We start from the raw sequence: 25626 nt of genomic DNA, 5'->3' as shown, positions 1-25626 counted from the left end.
GTCTGAGGACCAATCTTTCTTCAGAAATAACATGCCTCTATAAAGCCCAGAAGTTTCATGTATTTGTTCAGGGTTGAAATTTCTCTTTCAGGCTTTCGTCTCTGGAGGACTCTGACTCTCATTTTCCTCTCATTTTCTTATCTACACACAGCCCTTCTGTTTCTTCTCCCTTCTCTGCCTCCCATTCCAATCCACAGTTAGGTAAGGAGCTGCCCCAGATAATGGTAACTTCTTCAAAATGTCATTTCCCCTTCTCCGTATTGTGTCTTTTTGCCTCAAATCATCCATGAGTGCATTTTCATTAAGATGAAAACAATATAAGAGTAAGTAAAGCAAACATGAGAGTCGCCGAGTTCCTCCTCACCTGCCATCTCACTCCGGTCTCCAGAGGCCCTGCAGTTAACAGAGGTAACCACTGTCCACGGTGCAGCATTCAAACCTCCCTCTATCCATTTACATCCATATGTCTACACAAGCAAATGCATTTTGTGTGTGTGTGAGGTTTGTGTTTATAGAGTCTTATTTTGTATCAGTGCTTTATATGCACATGGTTTAGAGAATCAGCAACTCCAAGCTTATTATGAAAAACTGAAGTCCTCCCTGCTCTCCTCCACTGTACTTCTCTCTCTCCTGAAACAGCCACACTCAAGTCTCTTGGCTGATTCTTCTGGCATTTACCTCCCTGTTGCTAAGCACATTTCTCATATCGCTACTTGAATTTTTTGTTTCAGGCATAATCTCTTGATTCCCCACATGTAAAATGATGATTTGGTTATCTTCGGCCAGGGTTCCCCACCTAACACCTATATTGATTTTTTTTTGTTTACTTTACTGTGATGGTTAGCAATCATGAGATACACTTTATCCACTCTCCCTCTTCTGTAGAACATATTGTGTCCTGGAATTAAAAATTGCCATGTTTGTCTATTTTTCCCTCTCATCAATAACTCAACCTCACATACTTCCTCAGTTGCCTGGATTTCCTTTCTGTATGTTTAAACATACAATTGTTTAGTCAGTATCTGCTATGGATTGTATGTGTGTCTACCCGACTCCACTCAAATTCATGTTGAAATCCTAACCTCCAAGGCGATGATATTGGGAGGTGGGGCCTGTGGAAAGTGAGTGGAATGAGGATGGAGCCCTCAAACATGGATTTAGTGCTATTATTAAAAAGGGGAAACTCAGCGAGCTTTCTCACCCTCTTTTCCCCACATGAGTACACAGTGAGATGTCAACAGTCTGCCATCCAGAAGAGAGCCCTGAAGAGCCCAGGCATGCTAGTGCCCTGGTTTCAGACTTTCAGCCTTCAGAACGGTGAGAAATAAATTTCTGTTGGTTATATGCCATCCGGTCTATGGAACTTGGTTATAGCAGCCCAGAGACTAAGACAGTGTCATCATCTTGACGAAATATCTCTGGGGCCTTTCAACCTTCTCCTTTGTGCAGTGGTGACTTCCAGGCATGGGGCACAGCTGTCATCGTGGGTTTTTCTTTCCCCATCATCCTACGCATGCCCATTGCTTCTCTCTCACATGTGATCCTGTGGGACTTCATGTTTGTTGAACCCCATGTATTTCTATTATTTGATTTGTCTCTTATTTTGGGAGTGTACATACTTCAGATGCCTCCTGAAAGAACATACATAGAATTAAGCCACTCATTCATTAAATTTCATTGAACACTTATTAAGAATTCTAGGAAAAACTGTACATATTCTAGGGTCTTGAGTTATAGTAGTGAGCACAATCCAAGATCTCTGCCTTTGAGAACCTTATATTCTAGCAGAGAAAGTCCAATAATAAAAATAAACATAATGGAGAAATAAATTACATAGTATATTTGGAATTGGTAAGTGCCAAGGAGAAAGAAGAAGTAGAGAAAGGCGAGGGGATCAGACAGATTTACCTCTAGCATCTGTGGAACCTTGGAGAAAGAGTTCAGGTGAGGACCCATTTAACTGGTATCACTCTTGCCCCATGTTATGCCTGGACCTTCAGCTATACAAATTTAAGAGCAACATGGATCATTTCACATTACAAAACATTCCTCAGCTGACATTTGTGACTGCTGTGAATATCTATTGAATTTGTGTGTACCTTGGAAATGCAAACTGGAATTCAAAGAGAAGCAAGGAAATGAATGCATCACAACACTAAAAATTGTTACTTTCTTCTGTGAGAATCTATTGTATTCAGGCTATCTGAGAGAAAGAATTTGAAGAGTTAATTAATTTGTCTCTTACTTAAGTGTTCTTGCTGCTCAAATCCTACTTGTACTCCAAAATGGTATTCCTCTTTGAAGTTGGTCATGCCCCAATCTGCACACCTTTGTGGCATCCACACACAGTTTCCTTTTATTTCCAGGACATCTGGAAAAAGATGGAGAAAAGCATTTGCCTGGTGGCGGAATGGTGTTAATCATGAGAATGGAGGTTTATAGTTATAGGTAGTGCTGGGCCAGCCTGGAGGGCCAGATTCCAACTGACAGAAGTGTCCAGATATTCTTTAACAATGTGTGTATTCATTGTACGTCAAGTACTACAAAACCTAGGGCCCAGGTTAGAGGCCCTCATGCCTGGATATTAGTGGGGTACTGGGATCAGGAGCTTTAATGTAGAATTGGAGGAAGTCAGGGTAGGCCTTGGTGAAAAAGTGACATGTTAGAAAAGACTTAAAGAAGGGGCAATAGTTACTTATAATGTTATTTTGGGAAAGAACATTTCATAGAGAATAACTTCAAGGTATGTTTATAAGTGTCTTTCGTAAAAAATTGACATTTAATTAATACTTTGTGTGTAGGATCCTAGGAAGGATTTTTTTTTCAGAATTTTGAATAAATTGTTCCATTGCATCTACTTTCTATTATGGATGTTGAAAAATTAATGATATTCTCATTTTTGGCTCTTTGTAAGTGACCTATTTTTTTTCTCTGCAGAAATGTGTAAGGTCTTTTCTTTGCCTTCCTCCTGATTATATTCTTGGTGTGAACCTACTTTCATCCATTGTGCTATGCACTCAGCATTCATTTATTCAGTCATTCATTCCACAAGTATTTATTGAGTGTCATTATGTGCCACACACTATTTTATATGCTGATGATGCAACAAAGAACAAAACAGGAAAATACCAGCCTTCAAGGAGCTTACACTCCTATCAAAGGGAAAGACCACACACAAAATAAGTAAACAGTTAGCATGTTAAATGGTGATAAATGCTACAGAGAAAAATAAAATGGGGAAGATGGGTAGGAAATTCCAATGGGGGAGAGTTGGGGTGGTTTCAGTTTTAAATAAGGTGCTCAAGGAATACTACACCAAGAAGGTAACATTTGAGTTAAGACCTGAAGGAGCTAAGGAAGCAAGTGATGCTGATTCCTGGACAAAGCATGTTCCAAGCACATACATAAAGACCTGCAGGACAGGTGTCCAATGTGTTCAGGGATGACAGGAGACCGATGTCATTAGAGCAGAGTGAGCAAAAGGGTCAGTAGAAGGGATGAGGTATGAGAGGTAAGAGGCATCCAATTATGTACAACCTTGTATGCTATTGAACAGATTCTGCTTTTTTTAACTTAAAGTGATCAAGGAAACATTAAGCCAAATTTTGGTTCTCTTTGAAGTTGGGACCAGCATATATTTTTTTTTTTTTTGGTGTTATAGATGTAGGAATGTATAAGAGAGAAAAGATAATTGATTATAATTAATTAGTTTGTTTTTGCCTGGGCAACTGGAAAGAGGAAGATGTTATTGAATGAGTTGGATATTTCAGGAGTTGCATGTCTGGAGGCAGGTGGTAGAGAACAGAAAATTGGCCATTGGGGTTAGCAACCTGAAAGTCATAGGTGTCCTTAGAGAAGAGTAGTTTCAGTGGAGTTGTGGGAGCAACAGCCCTGGTGGGTGCATCCAGGAGAAAATGAGTGGGAGAAATTGAAGCCAGTTGAATTAACTCTTTCACCGTGTTTTAACTATAAATAACTAAAGAGAAATGAGATGGTGATGACAAGGGAGGTGGGGTTAAGCTTATTTATTTACTTTTAATTTGAAGGAATAATAGGAGGTTTGCAGACTGGTAGCAAACTCATCCCTTCAGTTCTGGATAATTTTCTTATGTTGTTATTTTTATCTTAATGATTACCTTCCCTTCGTGGTCTTTGCTTTTTCCTTTTGAAACTCTATTATCTGCATGTCAGATTGGTTCTCTAGTTTGTTCATATTTTTCTCCTCTGTTTTCTACCTATTTGCCTTTTTGCTCTAATTTCTGTTACTGTTTTCTCCTATTAAGTTTTAACATTTTCTCTATGCTCCTTTCTCATAGCATTCTCTTCTTGTTTTATGAATATAATGTAGTCACATTTCTCTGAGGATATTAATGATCATTTAAAATTAATGTTTGTTCTCTTGAGTTGTGTCTGTTTCCTCAGTTACTTTTCTTTCTCTCTTCTTTTAATCCATGTCTTTCACATTACATGCTGTCTCAAATGGCTCATAATCATTGTTCATCTCCTCTCATTTAAGTCTGGAACACTTAGCTTATGTGGTAAAACTTCTCAACTGTGGCTTTTCTGTTAGTGTGATCTGTCTAGGCTGTCATCCTGGTTGAGGGAATCCCCTGTTTCACTTTCCTTAAGTTTCTTCTGTTAAAAGAAAAAATTGTCTGAAATAAATTCAAAAGAGTTTAATTGAGCAATGAACAATTGATGAATCGGGCAGCCTCCTGAGCCGGAGTAGGCTCAGAGACTCCAGTGCAGTTGTGTGGCGGAAGATTTATAGACAGAAAAAGGAAAGGGACATGCAGAAAACAGAAATGAGGTACAGAAACAGCTGAATTGGTCATAGTTCTGCATTCACCTTATTTGAGCACAGTTTGAACAGTTGGCCACATTTGATTGGCCAAAACTCAATGATTGGCACAAGAGGAGGCTACAGTCTGTATTCAACTCGATTTGAGATATAGTTTACAATATATAGAGAAACCTTTATTTTTAGGCCAAATTTAAAGTATGTAAGGAGGCAGCTTTAGGCTAAACTTGATTTAACACTTCTTTGGGGTGGTCACATTAGTGCGCTTTCTTCCAATTCCCTGTCTGGTAGGTAAATATGTTACTGCCGGCTTACTGTAAGTTCAGTGAAGAAAGAAAGTTGGAGGTTGGCTGTCAATACTCTGATGTGAATTTTTATTTAATCTCCCTGTTTTCAGTATGGCACTCTTACCTTTAACATGCTTGTTTTAAGCTTTCCAGAGAAGGAACTTCCAGTTTATGGAGAAGAGTCAGATTTATGGCTATGAAGAATGGGAAAGAGATTCTGCTTTTTTAACAAACTTCCCTGCCAGTTCCCCTCTTTCAACCCCCACTTATGTTGCCAATTCCTGAGCCTTTGAAGAATCTGCAGTGTAAATTGAATTGCTTCTTGGCTTTTCTCATCACAGTTTAAGATTCGGCCCTCTCCCAACTGTTGGGTGAGGTACTATCAACCTGTACATCTGATTTTAATACTGAAATACTATTGTAGTTTTTTCTTCAGTACTCTTTATCCTCACAGATTTATTCCAAAAACTAGAATAAAATAAGTCTGTAACCTGGGAGACAGCAGAACTAAATGTGTATGTTAAATCCTTTATCTTGATCTGGAAACTCTAAATGATAGCCTTTAAATTTTTCAATATTTATTTAGTGGAGATGCGAAGAAATTGAGTTTTGTTTATTAAAATCATATACTTTTTCTTAGTGCTCAAAACAACATTTTTAAACCTTTTTTCTGATTTTACAGTTTTGGCGTTGTTCCTAAGTGTAGCATCCGCTACTTAGTCATTTATAAGAGAAGTAATTTACGTGGCTGTAGTTACAAATCATGTTAAAATATATTTATATTTTTCATCTTCACTCATTTATAAACCTATAAACTATTTCTAATTTTTGTATTTTTTTCAAGTTTTTATTTCGAGAAAAATAAAACCTCATAGAAAAATTACAATAATAAAATAAATATCAGTATGCCCTACACTTGAGTTAAGTTTATCAGTTGTTAATATTCTGCCATATTTGCACTCTCTTTCTCTCTTTTTCTTTCTCTTGCTTTTGCTGTCTGTGTCTGTCACTATATGTGCATATATTTTTTATTTCTCAATCATTTGAAAGTAAAGTGCAGACATCATGACACTTCATCCCTAAATTGTCATCATAATTCTTACAAGAATAAGATTTTCCTGCATAACCTCACCATTATTACACCCAAGAGATTTCACATTAATTCAATAATGCTATTTAATTTATAGCCCATTTTCAAGTTTTCCTAATTGATCCAAACATTTCTTTAAAAGCAGTTTGTCCCCTCCCCACCCGCCTCACCGTCCCAAATCCAGTCATGGATCAAGCGCTGCATTTGGTAATTATTCATCTTTAGTCTCTTTTCATTGAGAACATTGCCCCATCTGTGTGTGAATTCTGTGTATATTATGACATTACTGTTTGAGGAATCTAGGCTAGCTTCTTGGTAGACTATCTCGTAATTTGCATTTGTATAATTATTTCTTCATGACTAGATTCGCAGTCAATATCTATCTATCTATATACATATTTAGCAAGGATTGTACATAGTTGATGCTGCGTACTTCTCATGTGTCACATCAAGAGGCATATAATATCAGATTGTTCCATCATTGTGGTGATGATAAATTGGATCACTTGGATAAGGTGTTGTCTTCCAGATCTATTTTAAAGGTACCTCATTATCTTTATACTTAGGAAGTAAACTGGTGGTGAGGGATAGGTGTTACTTTGAAGGCAGGTGAATGTATAACAATCATTAACCCAATGGTTTTAGCTTCCATTGATGATTCTTGCTGGAAGCAATGATTATATTCTAATTCTATCATCCTTTCTGCCCTTGTTAGATAGCTTTCTCCTGTAATAAAGAACTTCCTCCTCCCACCACCACACTCTTTTTTTTCTCTTTCAGTATCACTATGAATTTAAGGATTTTAAAATTCAATATTATAGTCCATTACCTTCATTAGTTATTTTGATGCTCAAATTGTCTGACATTTTTCTAATCAGAGTTCTTTCTAGCTGGCTCCTGTGTCATCTGGATATATCCCCTTCAGTCTTTGTGCCTCCCTTGTTGTCTAGCACAGAAAAAGTTCTAAGCTTAGTTTGTAATTTCTCTGCCTTTGATTTGGAATCAGTCCTTTCTTTAAGGAATCCTAGTTTGTTTCACTGAAGACTGGTGTTTAGAAATCAAGTACTGGACATTAAATTTTAGTACATGCCAGTTTTTGTGTAAGAAAGGAGAAATATAAATGTTTCATGTATATATGTGTATGTTTGCTTATTTTGTAGAATGAAACTTGGTAACAATAGATCAGTAAACAATGAGAATGGTTACCTATGGGACGTAAGTGGGAGTGAGGTGGAGGAATAACAATTGAAATGAAGCTTCTCTGAGTATATAATTTAATACGCTGTGCTTACAGTGGACAGAGTTAGGAAACATAAAATTCTGAGTTTATATGGATATCTATAATCAAAACCCAGCACCACTCATTTTCACGGTTTCATATTAGATTCTCCTTACTCCACAGTGAGAACCTGTGCCCCCAAACATCACTATATTTATTTGTTTAAATATTTACTATATTCAACAAATAGTTTCAGAATTATGCCAATACTGCCTCTAATAACAAACGTATGAAAAAGTTTAAGATTTCTTTGCAATTTTAAAAAAATCTTAGCAATATGTTTTGGCTGTGTCCCCACCCAAATCTCATCTTGAACTGTAGTTCCCACAAGTCATGGGAGGGAACCAGTGGGAGGTAATTGAATCATAGGGGTGGTTACTCCCATGCTGCTGTTCTCATGATAGTAAGTTCTCAAGAGATCTGATAGTTTATATGGGGCTTTTCCTTCTTTGCCTGGCACTTCTACTTCCTGCAATCGTATGAAGAAGGACGTATTTGCTTCCTCTTCCAGCATAATTGTAAGTTTCCTGAGGCCTCCCTAGCAATGTGGAACTGTGAGTCAATTAAGTGTCTTTCCTTAATAAATTACCCAGCCTCGGGCAGTTCTTTATAGCAGTGTGATTTTATTTTTGATTATGTAAAAGAGTTACATGGCTCAACAATGAGAACCATATAAGAAAGTTATTATATACTTAGAGAAGTCTCATTTCTATCCCCATCTCTTCCACTCTATTCACATATATCCACTGTAAATAATTGTATTTATTTCTAGTTTGTCTTGCTTGGATTTGTTTTTCTAAAATTAAGCCCCTTATTTCATGAAAACAGTATTTTAACATATGCAATGTAATATATAAAACAATATGTACTATATAAAATTTTGCACTTAAAAATTAAACTTTTAAATTTAACAATATATCCTAGAAATCATTCCATATCAGTTATTAGAGATCTTTATTCTTTGCTCCTGTTGTTACCGGAAAGGGATCCTGATCCAGACCCAAGAGAAGGTTCTTGGATCTTGCGGAAGAAATAATTTAAGGCGAATCCATAAAGTGAAAGTAAGTTTATTAGGAAAGTAAAGGGGTAAAGAATAGCTACTCCACAGGCAGGACAACAGCATAAGCTGCTGGTTGGCCATTTTTCTGGCTATTCCTTGATTATATGCTAAACCAGGGGTAAATTATTCATGAGTTTTCCACAAAAGGGGTGGGCAATTTTTGGAACTGAGGGTTCCTTCATTCTTGAGACCCTGTAAAGTAACTTCCTGATGTTCCCATCGCATTTGTAAACTGTCATAGCACCGGTAGGAGTGTCTTTTAGCATGCTTAGGAATTATAATTAGTGCGTAATGAGCAGTGAGGACGACCAGCGGTCACATGGTCACCACCATGATTTTGGTGGGTGTTGGCCAGCTTCTTTACTGCATGCTGTTTTATCAGCAAGGTCTTTGTGACCTGTACCTTGTGTCAACCTCCTATCTCATCCTGTGACTAAGAATGCCTTAACCTTCTAGGAATGTAGCCTAGTAGGTCTCAGCCTTATTTTACCCAGCCGCTATTTAAGTTGGAGTCTCTCTGATCAGAAAGTCACTGATACTGCCATATAGTGTTAAAATGTAAGTGGACAAATTATAGCTTATTTTGAGATGGAGCATGGAAATAAAGGGAAAACTTGAGGTCCTTCAAGGGAAGTTCCATACACTTGCCTAGTCCCAAGAAACAAAGTGATAAGCAAGAAGATAATAGTAGTCTAAAACAATAGCCAAGGAAACTAGAACAATGGAATATTTGGTTACCTATAGAAACTTAAGGTAACATCTTAACATATGTCTCTGAGTTGTTTTTCAGAAACCCAGATTGCCACCAAACAGATTCACCAGCACATAAAACTCAGATGAGGGAGAACTAGACACTGTATTCTGACCATTTTTCTTTGTTCTAAATTTCTTTCTGAGTGGCCTAGAGAAAGTCACAACCACAAGCAAGAGCTAACATTCTTTTCTGCTGACCCCAAATTTTTAAACAAAGCTTATTTTCCTTACTCAGTTACAAATTAGAAAATCTTTGAATCTACCTACAATCTGTAAGCCCCACACACCTCAAGATAATTCCTTTTAGGCCAAAACCAATATGTAACCTCCATGTATTGATGTATGATTTTGCCTGTAACTTCTACTTTCCTGAAATTTACCCCTGCCTGTAAAAATCCTCACCTGCAAGATACTGGAGAGGTCAGAATTTAAGCATTAGCTGCCTGATCCTCCTTGTTTGATGCCCTGCAAATAAATACCTCACTTCCTCTTGCTGCCAACCCATTGTCAGTGTTTGGCTTTGTTGTGCTGGGTGAGTGGACTCCAGTTTGGTTCTATAATAATGTATCTATGTCTTTTATGGATATACATTTAAATTGCTTCCAAAATTTTGCCATTAAAAATAATGCTTCAGTTCATGCATATGTTGTTTTGTATTTGTAGAGGTATGTCTTCCGTTGCTTTCTCTCTTCCTTCTCCTTCTAGTATTCCCACTATGCATATGTTACATATTTTTATAATTGTCCCACAGTTCTTAGATATTTTGTTCCACTTTAAAAATAACAACTTTTTTTCCCTTTTGTCTTCCAGTTTGGGAAGTTTCTGTTGACATACCTTCAAGGTCATTGATTCTGTCCTCAGCCATGTCCAGTCTACTGATCAAAGGCTTTCCTTATTTCTATTATTGTGTTTTTTATTTCTAGCATCCTTTTGATGCTAGCAAAAAGCATCCTAAAATGTTTTTGATTCATTCTTAGACTTTTCATGTCTCTGCTTGTATTGCTTATTTGTTCTTGCATGTTTTCTACTTTTACCTTTAGAACCCTTAGTATATTAATAATAGCTATTTTAAATTTCTGGTCTGGTAATTCTAAAATCTCCGGCACACCTGAGTCTTGTTCGGATGTGTGTTCTGTCTCTTCAGATTGTGGGTTTTTGTTTGTTTGTTTGTTTGCCTTTTAGTATACTCTATAATTTTTTGTTGAAAACTAAACATATCAGGTAAAAGAACTGAGGTACAGAGGTCTTCAGCTTTTATGTTTATCTGGATGGGAATTGGGCTATGTTTATTGTTTGTTGCAGGTGTCAGAAGCTAAAATGTCCTCTGGTGTTCTTGTTTTTCTCTGCCCTGTTATCTTTGGGTTTCCCTAGAGACTTCTACAATAAGGTCTCAGGACTTGCTGTTCTTTCAATTGTGTTCTCCAATTATTATATAGGGGCTCCATTGATGTGGTGGTGAGGAGCGGGGGAGAAAACTGTTCTATACTACTAAGATTAGGTCTCAGTCTTTTAGAGAGCCTGTGCCCCTGGGCTGTGGCCTTCATAAGTTCTTCTCAGCTTGTTTTCCTTTTCTTTGAGGTGAGACAGGAAGTCTATAGGGGGCTGAAATGGAGTACTTCCCTTCTCCCATGTAAGTTAAGCTGTGGTAAAATATTTGTCCTTGAGGGCAGACCTTTGTTTAAAAAAGAGAAAACTGTGGGTGTATTTCAAAATGATTACTTTCCTCCTCCCCATTCAGGAATCAAAAAGGATTTTTTTTTTTTTTTTTCCAGAACTTCACCCTGAGAAACAGGGATTCTGAAGATGAAAACTCATAAAAGTGTGGGGCCGCTTATGGATGCCTCCCAAGATATTTTTTTCTCAAGCTAGAACACACTACCTCCAACAATTAGTCAATTACCTTTGTTTTCTTATCAATTTCCTACAAGTTGCTGGCTCCAGTGGCGGTTTCTGTTATCAGGAGGCTATGATTCTCTGCATTTTCTTCTCCAATGTTCAGGGCAGTGGCTTGCTCTAACCTTAATTCTCTGGTGGACCTGAGAAAAGTGTTGGTTTTCAGTTTGTTCAGCATTTTTTTTTTCTTTTTTTCTAAGCGTTTTACATGTTGGACTGGAAACAAAGTTTATATAAATTCTGGAGGTGCACCTTAAAGATAAAACCCCCTAGAAGTGGTATTACAGAGTCAAGAAGTAAGATATATGCTATTTTGTTCCATACTGCTGAATCCTCCTCCAAGGGGCTGTGCTATTTTGCATTTCTACCAGCAATGTGTAAGAATGTTGTTCTAACAGAATGTTGTCAAGCTTTTGAATTCTTGGCAATCTGAATGTGAGAATTAGTGTCTCAATATAGTTTTATTTTTAATTTATCTTATTGTGAGTGAAGTTGTGGATTTTTTAATGTTTAAAGGGCATTTACATGTATTTTGTTGTGGACTCTGTTTATACCTTTTGCTCCATCCTCCACCTTCTAAAAAATAGGGTTTTGGTATTTTCCATCAGAATTCAAGAATATATTATATATTAGGCGAATCAGTCCTGTAAGTGTGATGTACTTTGTAATTGTTTCTTTACTAGTTTATAATTTGTTTCTTGATTTTTCTTTTTCATTTTGACTTTGCAAAATTTTTTGTATATATGTAGTTTATTTTTATCTGGATTCTGAGTCATAGTTGGCAATATATTATTTTCTCATTATAATTTATTAAAAATTTTCTTACTCCAGTCATTTGAGATGCAATCTTTTTCATATGCTAAACTTTTAAATGTACTTGGGTTTAGTTCTTGATCTTCTATTCATTTCCATTGGTCTCTGTACTCATGCCCTATTTCCATAATATTTTAATTACAGTGGCTTTGTGGTATGTTTTAATTTCTGGTATAGCTAGTCTGCCCTCACTGCTCTTTTTTCTAGGATTTTTTATTTCTTCTAGCTATTTTTACATAAATATATTTTAGAGGCAACTTGTCTAAATCTAGAAAATAAAACTTAAAAATATTGTTATTGGAATCACATTAAATGTATTTTAACTTTGGAGAACTGACATTTTTAATGCTGTTGAGTCATTAAATCTGTATTAGTTTCCTGTTACCGTAACAAATTATCACCAATGTGGCTTAAAACCACATACGTTTATTATCTTACAATTCTGGAGGTCAAAAGTCCAAAAACAGTTTCATAAAATCAAGATGTCAGAGGGCTGTACTGCTTCTGGAGACTTAGGGGAGAATCAGTTTCCTTGTTTTCGCCATCTTCCTTGGCTTGTGGGTCCTTCCTCCATCCTTAAAGACAGGAGCACAGCATTTTCAAATCTCTCTCACCTCTGCTCTCACGGTGCCTTCTCTGACTTTGACCTTCCCGACTTTCTCCTACAAGGATCCTTGTGATTATAGTGGACCCACTCAGATCATTCAGGACAATCTCCGCTTCTCTATATCATTCATGCAATCACTTCTGCAAAGTCCATTTTGCCACACAAGGTTGCATATTCACAAGCTCTGGCAGTTCGGACCTGGGCATCTTTGCAGAGGGGTAGCTATTATTCTGTCTACAACACTATCCAAGAAAATGTGATCCTTCCATGTTCAATTTTATTTTTGTGGTTTCATGACTGTTTTCAAGTTTTTTTTCCAACATGTTTTGCACATTTCTTGTTAAGCCTAATTCCTGATTTTTTCAATGTTTTGTAAATGAAATATTCTTCCTCATTATATTAAACCGGTTATTCATGTGTAAAAGCTATTGATTTGTATTAATTCAATATTCTGGTATCTTATTGAAGTATTTTATTGTTGGTGTTGTTTATCCCTTGACATATATCTTTAGGTATATTATCACATTAATAAAGATAGATTTGTGGCCTGGTGCAGTGGCTCACACCTGTAATCCCAGCACTTTGGGAGGCCGAGGTGGGTGGATCACGAGGTCAGGAGATCAAGACCATCCTGGCTAACACGGTGAAACCCCGTCTCTACTAAAACTACAAAAATATTAACTGGGCGTAGTGGCGGGCACCTGTAGTCCCAGCTACTCGGGAGGCCGAGGCAGAAGAATGGCGAGAATCCAGGAGACAGAGGTTGCAGTGAGCTGAGATGGCGCCATTGCACTCCAGCCTGGGTGACAGAGTGAGACTCCGTCTCAAATAATAATAATAAAATAAATAAATAAATAAAGATAGATTTGTTAATATTTCTTTTCTAATTCTCACATCTAAAATGTTTCCTTTGTCTGGCTGCATTAGTTAATACCTTCAATACATAGTGGGAAAACTTACCCTGTTTAGGACTTTAAGGGAATGCCCCTAGTGTCTCCCCTCGGAGTAAGAGTCTAGCTTCAGGACTGAGATACGCATTTTGAAAATCTTATTCAGCAATATCCATCAACCCTTACCTGGATTGTGTTTGGAAATTTATTAAAGTTTGGAATTTTATTTTATATTTAGGACCTTTGGAGAAAATTATATTCATTTCCTATTTGCCTCTATGAATATGGTAAATTATATTAATCGATTTTTAAATATTGATCTATTCTTTCATGCCTGGAATAAATCCTATTTAGTCATGATAATTCTCTTTTTAATATGATCTTTCAATCTGTTTGCTAATATTTAATTCAGTAGTTTTTACGTCAATATTTGAAAAGGACATTTGTTTATAATTTTGGGAAGCTGCTATTTTTACCAAATTTTGGTAGAAATGTTATATTTGCTTCATTACATTTTTTAGAATTTTTTTCTTTTTCTGTGCTTCGAAACAATTTAAGTGGCATTAAGATTTTTCTGATCTTTGGACATTTAGTAGAATTCACCTGTGAAATCATTCAAGCCTGATGTTTCTTTTGTGGAATAGTTCTATTATGACTTTCTGGTTTTTTTCTATGGAAATTGGTTTCTTGAAGCTTTTGATTTCTACTGAGGTCAAATTTGATAAATTGCATTATCCTATGAGTTTATTCATTTTATTTAGATTTTTAGTTTATTTTTATATTATACTAAGTAGTCTGCTATTTTTAATCTCCACAGTTTCAATAGTTATTTACACAGATTTATTATTGATTTCTACATCTTTGCTTTATTTTTTGGTAACATTTATCTTTACTTTTTTATTTTACCATCTTAACCACTTTAAATGTATAATTTAGCATATTAAATGTATTCATAATGTTGTGCAACCATCACCACCATCCGTCTCCATACCTCTTCATCTTGTAAAAATGAAACTCTACACCCATTAAACAATGATGCCCCATTTCCCCCTCCCCTCAGCACCTGGCAAGCACCATTCTATTTTCTGTCTCTGTGATTTTGAGTACTCTACCTCATTTAAGTGGAATCATACAGTATTTGTCTTTTCGTGACTGGCTCATTTCACTTAGCATTTTATCCTCAAGATACATTCATGTTGTAGCATATGTCAGAATTTCCTTCCTTTTTAGGGCTGAATAATATTCCATTGTGGATATATGCTACATTTTGCTGATTTTTTCATCTGTCAATGGGCACTTGCTTCCATATTTTAGCTATTGTGAATTATGCTGCTATGAATATGGGTATACAAATATCTCTTTGAGATCTTGCTTTCAATTCTTTTGGGTGTGTATATATATATATACACACACACACACACATATACATACATATATATATTCAGAAGTAAATAGGGGGTTATATAGATAATTCTATTTTTAATTTTTTTGAGAAACTGCCATGCTGTTTTCTACGATAACTGTACCATTTTACATTTCTACTAACAGTGCACAAGGGTCCCAATTTCTCCACATCATCACCAATACTTGTTATTTTATGGGTTTTTTGTTTGTTTGTTTTTAAGTGGCCATTCTAATGGGTGTGAGGTGTTATGCTTTGTAGTTTTGATTTGTATTTCCCTAATGATTAATGATGATGTACATCACTTCGTGTGTTTATTAGATACATTTCTATTCCAGTACTTTGCCTATTTTTGAATCAGATTCAGTTTCTGTTGAGTTTTAAGAGTTCTGTATATATTCTGAATATTAATCCCTTATCAGATAGCATGATGATATGGTTTGGCTGTGTCCCCACCCAAATCTCATCTGGAATTCCCACATGTTGTGGGAGGGACCCAGTGGGAGGTAATTGAATCATGGGGGCAGGTTTTCCCATGCTGATCTTGTGATAATGAGTAAGTCTCCTGAGATCTGATGGTTATTATAAGAGGGAGTTTTCCTGCACAAGCCCTCTTCTTTTGTCTGCTGCCATGTGAGATGTACCTTTGCTGTTTTTCAAGATATCAGTGGCTATTCAGGGTCCCTTGAGATTCCACATGAATTATATAGAACAAGTTTTACTGTTTCTGCAACAATTGTTTTTGGGATTTTGATAGAGATTGCATCAAATCTGTAGATTACTTTGGGTGGTATTGACATCTTAACAATAAGCCTTCCAATTCATGGACACAAGATATTTCCAATTATTTATGTCTTAAATTTTTTTTCAGCAATATTTTGCAGTTTTCATTGTATGTCTTTCATGTCCTTCATTAATTTCAAAGCATTTTATTATTTTTGATGCTATTGTAAATATAATTGTTTTTGTAATTTTTTTCAGATTGTTAAACTGAGTTTTTAGTGGTAACTTTGTATTTTGCTACTTTGCTGTGAGTGCATTTATTAGTTCTAACAGATATAGTTTTTTGAATCCTTAGAGCTTTCTACATAATATCCTCTGCAAAAAGAGCAAGAAGTAAGTTCATTTATTCTTTTCCAGTTTGGATGCTTTTTATTTCTTTTCTTTTCTCTCTCTCTTTTTTTTTTGGCATAATTGTTCTGGCTAGAACTTCTAGTACTATGTTGAAAAGAAGTGGTAAAAGCAAGCATCCTTGCCTTATTCCTAATCTTAGAGGAAAAGTTTTCAGTCTTTCACTATTCAGTGTCATGTTCGCCAATGTTTTTTTGATGATTTTTGCATCAATGTCAATAAGGAATATTGATCTGTAATTTTATTTTCTTGTAGTGTCATTGTCTGACTTTGGCATCAAGGTAATGCTGTCCTCATAGAATGAGTCAGGAAGTGTTCTCTCCTATTCAATTTTTCAGAAAAGTTTGAGAAAAATAGATATTAGTTTTTCTTTAAATGTTTGGCGGAATTTACCAGTGAAGCCACAGGTCCAGGACTTTTTTTTGTTGGGAACTTTTTGAGTACTGATTAAATCCCCTTTCTAGTTAATATGTCTACTCAGATTTTCTATTTCTTCATGATTTAGTCTTGGTAGGTTTCATGTTTCCAGGAATTTGTTCATTTTGTCTAGGTTATCTAATTTGTTGTCATACAATTTCTCATAGTACTCTCTTATAATCCTTTTTATTTCTATAGAATCAGTAGAAAAATTGTCACTTTCATTCCTGATTTTAATAATTTAAGTCATCTCTTTTTTATTAACCCATCTAGCTAAGTTTTCTCAATTTTGTTGAGTTTTTTTAAAAAATAAATTTTTGGTTTTATTGATTTTCTCTATTGCTTTTTGATATGGTTTAGCTGTGTCCCTACCCAAATCTCATCTTGAGTTATGGCTCCCATAATCCCCATATGTTGAGGGGGAGGGACCCGGTGTGAAGTAATTGAATCATGGGGGCTGGTTTTTCACGTGCTGTTCTCATAATGATAAATAAGTTTCATGACATCTGATGGTTTCATAATGGGTAGTTCTCCTGCACACACTCTCTTCCCTGCTGCCATCTAAGACATGCCTTGCTCCTCCTTCACCTTCTGCCATGATTGTGAGGTCTCCCCAGCCATGTGGAACTGTGAGTCTATTAAACCTCTTTTTCCTTATGAATCACTCAGTCTTGGGTATGTCTTTATTAGCAGCATGAGAACAGACTAATATACTTTTCTGTTATTTATATCATTTATCTCTGCTTTAATATTCATTATTTACTTCCTTCTGCTAGCTTTGGGTTTAGTTTGTACTCCTTTTTCTAGTTCCTTAAGTTATAAAGTTAGGTTGTTAATTTTGGATCTTTCTTGCTTTGTTGTTCTTTAGTGGAGATTTATGAGATTTTAGTGCACCTGTCACCCGAGCAGTGTACACTGTACCCAATATGTGTCTTTTATCTCTCACCCTCCTCCCAACGTTCCCCCTGAGTCCTCAAAGTTCATTGTGTAGTTCTTATGCTCCTGCATCCTTATAGCTCAGCTCTCACTTATAAGTGAGAACATGCAATATTTGGTTTCCCTTCCTGAGTTACTTCACTTAGAATAATGATGTCCATCTCCATCCAAGTTGCTGCAAAAGACATTTATTTCATTCCTTTTTATGGCTTAAATAGTATTCCATGGTATATATATGCCACATTTTCTTTATCCACTCATTGTTTAATAGACACTTAGGTTGGTTCCATGTCTTTGCAATTGTGATTATGCTGCTATAAACGTGTGTGCATGTGTCTTTTTCATATAAGGACTTTTTTCCTTTGAGTTTTTTGCTTTTTAATGTAAGCATTCATAGCCATAAATTATTCTCTTAGCACTGCTTTCACTGTCTTCCATAAGTTTTAACATGTACTGCTTTTGTTTTGATTAATCTCTGTGCATTTCCTAATTTACCTTGTGATTTCTTCTTTAATTCATTGCTTGGTTGAGAGTGCTCTCTTTAATGGACAAATTTGTGAGGTTTTCAATTTTATATCTGTTATTGATTTCTAACTTTATCTTGTGATCAGAAAAAAATTTTGTATGTTATCTATCTTTTAAAATTTATAGAGACAATTTGTGGCATAACATGTGGTCTATCCTGGAAGATGTCCCTTGTACCCTTGAGAAGAATGTGTGTTGTTGTTTTGTATGTCTATAAGATTTAGTTGATTTATTGTGTTTAAGTCCTCTATTTCTATATTTATCTTCTGTCTGGTTTTTCTGTTATTGAGAATGGAGTATTAAAATCTCCAACTATTGTTACATAACTGTCTATTTCTCTCTTTAATTCTGTTGCTTTTCACTTCCTATATTTTTATGGTGTTTTATTGAGTATGTAAATATTTATAATAGTTATATCTTCTTGCTGTATTTAAGGTTTTATTAATACACAACGTCTTTTTTTGTCTCTTGTAACCTTTTGATTTAAAGTCCATTTTGTCTAATATTAGTACAGCCATTGTTGCTCTCTTTTGGTTACTATGTACACAGAATTTCTTTGTCCATCCTTTCACTTTCAACCTGTGTCTCTGAAGCTAAGGTAAATCTCTTATAAACAGCATATATTTGGATCAGGGTGGGTTTTTGTTTTGTTTTGTTTTGTTTTTGTTTCTTTATCCATTCTATCAATCTTTGTCTTTTGAATGGAGAGTTTAATTCATTTACATTTAAAGTAATTACTGATAAAGAGGGACTTACTTCTGTCATTTTACTATTTGTTTTCTTAGTACCTTACAGCATTTTTTGTCCCGAATTTTTTAGATTACTCTCTTTTTTGCATGTTTAGTTAATTTTTTGAAGTGAAATATTTAAATTACTTTCTAATCTCCTTTTTTTTATTCCATGGCTATTTTCTTTGTGGTTACCATGGTGATTATACTTAATATTCTACACTTATAATACTCTAATTTGAATTTGTAACAGGTTAACTTCAATAATATACAAAAAACTTTGCAGCTCCCTCCCTACCCCTTTTGGTGGCTGATGTCACAAAATTACATTTTTACACTTTGTATGCCACAAAACATTAACTAACAATTCTTTTAAATACATTAGTGTCTTAAATTATGCAGAAAACAAAGTGTGGAGTTATAAAACAAAGTTACAATAATACTAGCTTTTAGAGTAATACTTTTGTAATATACTAGTTTCTTAAATCATGTAGAAAACAAAAAGCAGAGTTACAAACTATTTATATAATTATAATGCTTTTATAAATGCCCATGTATTTACCTTTACTGAGATTCTGATTTTTTTACGTGATGTCAAGTTACTATCCAGTGTCCTTTCATTTTATCCTGAAGGACTTCCTTGAGTATTCCTTGCAGGACAGACCTACTGGTAACTAACTCCCTTGGGTTTTGTTTGTCTGGGAATGTACCAGTTTCTCTCTCACTTTTGAAGCAGTTTTGCTGGATCCAACAATATTAATTGACAGCTTTTTTTCTTTTAACACTTTGAATATAACAGCCCATCACCATCTGGCTTCCAGTTTGTAATGAAAAATATGCTTATAATCTTATTGAGGATTTCTTATATGTGATGAGTCACTTCTCTTTTGCCTGCTTTCAAGATTCTCTCTTTGTTTTTTGAAAGCTTGATTATAATGTGTCTCAGTGTGGGGTCTTTTTTTTCCATTGAAGGTCATTTTAAGTTAATCTTACTTGGGGTTCTTTGAGCTTTTTGAAAGTTTATATTCATGTTTTATCAAACTTAGGAAGTTTTTAGCAACAATTTCTTCAATTATTCACTTTGCCTCTTTCTCTTTTCTTCTTCTGGGACTTTCACAATGTACATGTTGATCTAATTGATGGTGTCCCACAAGTCCTCTCAGGCTCTGTTTAATTATCTTTAATCTTTTTTCTTCTCTTTCTCAGAAACAATGATTTCCATTGTTCTATCTTCGAGTTCACCAATTCTTTCTTCTGCCTGCTCAAATCTGTCTTTGAATACTTCTAGAGAATTTTTTATTAGTCTATTGTATTTTTCAGCTCCAGAATTTCTGTTTGGTTTCTTTTTAGATTTTCTGTGATTTAAACAATACTTCCACTTTCCCTATACACTGTTTTCTTGATTTTCTCCATGTCATTCATTAGTTCTTTGAGCATCTTTAAGATAGTTGTCTTAAAGTCTTTGTCTAGTAGATTTGCCATCAGTTCTTTTTCAGCAGCAGTTTCTGTTGACTTATTTTTTTCCTTTGAATGGGCCATAGATTTTTATTTTTTTGTTTGCCTTGTGATTTTTTTGTTGATAACTGGGCATTTTAATATAATAATGTGGTAACTCTGAAAATCAGATTCATGCCTTTCTCTAAGGTTTGCTGGTTTTAGAAATTGTTTCTTTTATATTTTTGATACTTGTTATCTGTTGTTTTATCAAGAATCAGCTTGAAGTATGAACTTGAGGTATTCTCAGGTATGTTCTGAGCCTGCACCTTTCCCTGGACATGTAGTCACTTTCTAACTTTTCCTGTATATATAGTTGTTTTCAAATGTTATTATCTTTTATGTTATAATCTTTTATGCCTGGCTCTCAAAAAAAAAAAAGAAGACGAAGAAGGAGAAGGAGAAGGAGAAGGAGGAGAAGGAGAAGGAGAAGGAGAAGGAGAAGGAGAAGGAGAAGAAGAAGAAGAAGAAGAAGAAGAAGAAGAAGAAGAAGAGGAAGAAGAAGAAGAAGAAGAAGAAGAAGAAGAAGAAGAAGAAGAAGAAGAAGAAGAAGAAGAAGAAGAAGAAGAAAGAAAGAAAGAAAGAAAGAAAGAAAGAAAGAAAGAAAGAAAGAAAGAAAGAAGGAAGAAAGAAAGAAGAAGAAGAAGAAGAAAGAAAGAAGAAGAAGAAGAAAGAAAGAAAGAAAGAAAGAAGAAGGAGGAGGAGGAGGAGGAGGAGGAGGAGGAGGAGAAGGAGAAGGAGAAGGAGAAGGAGAAGGAGAAGGAGAAGGAGAAGGAGAAGGAGAAGGAGAAGAAGAAGAAGTAGTCTGGGTGCAGTGGCTCGTACCTGTAATCCCAGCACTCTGGGAGGCTGAGGTAGGCAGATCACTTGAGTTTGAGACCAGCCTGGACAACATAGCGAAATCCTGTCTCTACTGAAAAAAAAAAAAAAAATTAGCCAGGCATGGTGGTGCCTACCTGTAATTCCAGCTACTTGGGAGGCTGAGATGGAAGAATCACCTGAGCCAGGGAGTCCAAGGCAGTGGTGAGCTGAGACTGCACCACTGCACTCCAATGTAGGGAACCAGAGTGAGATGAAAGAAAGGGAAAAGAAGGGGAGGGGAAGGGGAAGGGGAAGGGAAAGAAAGAGAGAGAAAGAAGAGGTAGGGGCACCAGTCCTTTAAATCCCCTAGGAAGTCACTTTAGCCAGAGGTGGAGAGGCCTGAAGCAGTGGGAGGAAATGCAACAATGGCCGCCGCCTTCTTTGCACCTCTGTGATTAAAGCAGCAGTCATTGATCAGAACACAGATCCTTGCTATTTGGATAACAGGGCCATTGTTGCTGACTCTGGCTCCCACAGAATGTGTGAAGAGTGCTCCAGGAACATGTGCTTAGCTCTTTGCCATGGGGCTAGGAACAGAGAATGGGTAGCTGCTATTGTGCTAAGAGCTAAAATTAACTGAAATTAACCACAATTTACCCTCTAAGTTCCTTGGAAGTTATAAACAAACCTTAAATCGACCTCAGTTACAAAATAGTTAAAACAAACAGATTCTGCCAGTACAATTATTGTCTAGAGGGGGAGACAGATTCCTGATGCTTCCTAACCTACCATCTTCCTGTGCTTTATTCCTTTGTATTGATTAGATTAGGTAGTGGCTTGTCTGTTACACTGATTTTTTTTTCAAGCAAATAGAATTTTCATTTATTTATCACTTCTACTGTTTTCTGTTTTCTGTCTTAATAACTTCTGGTTTATGATTTTTATTCTTTCTGCCTTCTTTTTGTTTAATTTGTTGTTCTTTTTCTGGACTTTTGGGAATTTCATTCATTTATTTTCAGGCTTAGTTTAAAAAACATCTTGAAATTGAAGTAAGACATATATAAAGTAGACAAATATTATGTAAGTGAATTTTGAAAATGGACAAACCCTGGTAACCACCATCTGATCATGGTCTAGATTAGTACTAGCACTCAGAAGCATCCTATATGTCATCATTTATTCAATATCCTCTTCCAGTTCTGCTTCTATTACTATAAATTAGGTTTATCTACTTTTAAATTTTATATAAATGGACTGCTATAGTATGTACTCTTTTGTATCTGGCCTTTTTGCTCAAAATTTATGCCTAGGAGATGATTTCACTTAGCTATGTGTTGTGTCTGTATTGTATTCTTCTTTATGAATATACTGTACTTTAGGTATTGTAACATAAGAAATATATATTTGTTATTTGCCTTCAGTTCCTGACACAGACCCTTTAAAGCCCTTGTAATTTCCTGAATGATGGGGGTAATTGGGATGTCTGATATACAGCTTCTAAATAGACAGGAATTTCTTGAGTTATAGGAGCATCTTTTGTTTTAATGAGGTGACTCTTGGGCTCCTGGATAGCTTCAGGATGGAAGCTGGTTAACAGAAAGACCAAGCCATGATGAAAACGTTGGAACTCTCAGCTCCACTCACCAAAGATCTGGAGAGGGGTGAGGGGCCAGATATTGAACTAATAATCATGCCTACATGAGGAAGCTTCCCTAAACCATGGAGTTCAGAGACCTCCTAGGTTGCTGAATGCATCTATCTCCTGGAAGAGTGGTTCACCCTAACTCCTTAAGACAAAAGCTTCTGTGCTTGGGATCCTTCTTGATCTTGCTCTCTATATCCCTTCATTTGTATCCTTTATAATAAACTGGTAAATAAAGGTAAAAAGTGGTTTCCTGAGTTCTATGAGCTATTATAGCAAATTATCAAACCTGAGAAAGAGTTGTGAGGACCCCCAATTTGTAGAAGTTGAACAGAAGTGTAGGTAATCTGGGAACCTACTACTTGTGATTGGCATCTGAAATGAGGAGCAGTCTTGTGGAACTGAACCCTTAACGAGTGGAGTCTGCTCTAACTTTGGACAATGCCAATTTAAATTAAATTGTAGGGCACCCAGTTGATGTCCACAAGTAACTGGAGAATTGCTTTGTGTGGAAAACCCACCCATTTGGTGTTAGAAGTGTTGTAACAGAACAGTTTTTCCTTTAGTGTTCCGTAGATGTTTGTGTTCCTTTCAGTTTTAGTCTATTATAGATAAAACTGCTGTGAATGTGCTTATTTATTTTCACATGTGAACATACGAATACATTTCTGTTGGATAATACATACATAGCTAGGAGCCAATTTCTAGATCATAGAGTATGCAAATATTCAGGTTTAGTAAATACTGCTTACATGGTTTTCCAAAGTGGTTGTACCAATTTCTATACCTACCCTCATGGCACATGACTTTAGTTTATTCCTCATCTACTCCAACAGTTTGCATTGTTAGTTTTTAATTTTTAGTCACTCCAAAGTACACACAGCTGTCTCTGGGAACCCATGGGGAATTGGTTTCAGATCTCCCTCCAATGCCAAAATCCATATGTGTTCAAGTTCCCAATATAAAATGGTATAGTATTTGCATATAACATAAACATATGTACATCCTCCCATACACTTTAAATCAACTCTAGATTACTTATAATACCTAATACAATATAAATGCTATGTAAATAGTTGTCATATTCTTGTTTAGAGAATAATGACCACAAAAAATGTCTGCACATGTTTAGTACAGATACAATTTTTAAAAATATTTTCAATCTGTAATTGATTGAATTAATCGATGTAGAACTCATGGATACAGAGGGCTGACTGTATACAGGTAGTGCCTTACTGTTGGGCATTTCTTCATATGTTTATTGATTATTTGGTGATCCTGTTTTATGATTTACCTGTTGATTTAGTTGCCCATTAGAAAAAACCATGTTGTTCTCTTCCTGTTAATTTAATGTTTTTCTTCAAGTGAATTTTTAGATCTTTTTTGGCAATTATTTTGATATGTAGGAAGTTTTGCTTTGTTTGTTCCAGTATTCATCTTTATACTAATAATTATTAGCGTGTGTAGTCCCCTCTGTTCTTACATAGGCTATTACTATTGAGTTTGTAAGACTTAACGGATATCCTTTACCTCCTACTTACTTTATGTATGTCAGTCAATGAGATTTTTGTTTTCCCCATTTTCTTTTCCTTCTCCATTCATTTTAGTTGTTTTATTTTTACTTTGTAATATTTACAAACTATTTGTCCACTCTTGTGTTCACCATTATTTTAGCTTTAGTTCTACATTTAAATACATTCAATGTTTACCATCAGCCTTTTGCCCAAGATTCTTCAGTGATCTATTTACTGGATGAAGCTTGTCCTCTAGTAGACTCCTCACAAGGCTTAGAAATACAGTATTCCTTGATTTTTTGTAGGCTTAATGTAAGTTTTCTAACATTATTAATAGCATTTGTCTATTGATTGTGCTAGGTCAATTTCCCAGGTATATGCTCTTAGACATTATTTCTTCAAATATTTCTGCTTCATTTTTCTTTTCTCTCTTTTTGGTAGTCCACTTACATGTATTAATTAGACTGTTGACATTGCTTCACCCATCTTGAATGTCTTCTTCTTGTTTTTTATCCCACTTTGTCTTGTCTTTGTATTTCAGTTTGTATACTTTCTTTTGTACTTGTCTTCCAGTTCACTAATTCTTTCTTTCTTTGTGTCCCTTCTGCTATTAAGCTCATCTAGTATTTTCTTCAAATTTGATATTATATTTTTATTTCTAGCATTTTACTTAGTTCTGGTTTATAGTTTTTATGTTTCTGCTGACACATTCACTCACTTCATTGATTTTATGTATATTTTACATCAGTTTTGTTAGCATTTTTACTATAGTTATTTTAAAGTTCTTTTCTATCCTCTAGGTCATCTCTGTATCTGTTTCTATTGACTATTTTCTCTCTTGACCATGTGTATCTTTTCATTCTTTTTTATTTTGTGTGTGTGAGTTTTGATTATTTTCTGGATTTTTTTTAATACAAGAAAAGGAGGAACTTAAGTAAACAACATTTGTGTTCAGAGAAGGCCATACACTTTCTTATGTCAGTCCACCGATCTGTAATTGAATTGAGTCTGGTCTTTGTCACGATTTTAGTTTGATTCAATTAATCAGTGACTTCAAGTATTTTAAGGATGGAATAAGGACATTTCTTTCAATGGTGTTTGAGCTTGGAGAACAGATATAAATTTTCTGAGCTGTGGGATATCTCTCCTTGATTTATAGTTCAACTGCTTATCCTTTATGTCTCTCAGGAGTTCTCTTTTCTCATGAGTCCAGTTCTCATCTTTCTGATCCTGGGTATATTATTTTCAGTTCTGGTGCTCCACCTTTGGGTACTCTTAGGGCAGCATTCCCAGCCTCTGTGAATGACTGGTAGGAATAGAGAGGTTTCTTTCAGATCTTCTGCCTCATGCCCAGTCTTTGGTAGTTGAAAGCCTAGAGTAGAGTTCCTTAAGATCTTTATTCAGCTTTTCCTCTCCACTCCAATCTCCCTTTGGTTACAGTCTGGAATGCCTGAGGTGCTAGTTGTTTCAACTCTTCTCTTTGCCTTCAGCCTGAGAGCCTAGAGTGTTTCTGTTGTGTTTCTCTCAGTTCTTTTATTATATCCCTCCCCCTGATTTCAACTG

Source organism: Chlorocebus sabaeus, chromosome 1 (genome assembly GCF_047675955.1).
Source record: "Chlorocebus sabaeus isolate Y175 chromosome 1, mChlSab1.0.hap1, whole genome shotgun sequence".
Lineage (NCBI taxonomy): Eukaryota > Metazoa > Chordata > Mammalia > Primates > Cercopithecidae > Chlorocebus > Chlorocebus sabaeus.
This window is presented reverse-complemented; position numbering follows the sequence as displayed.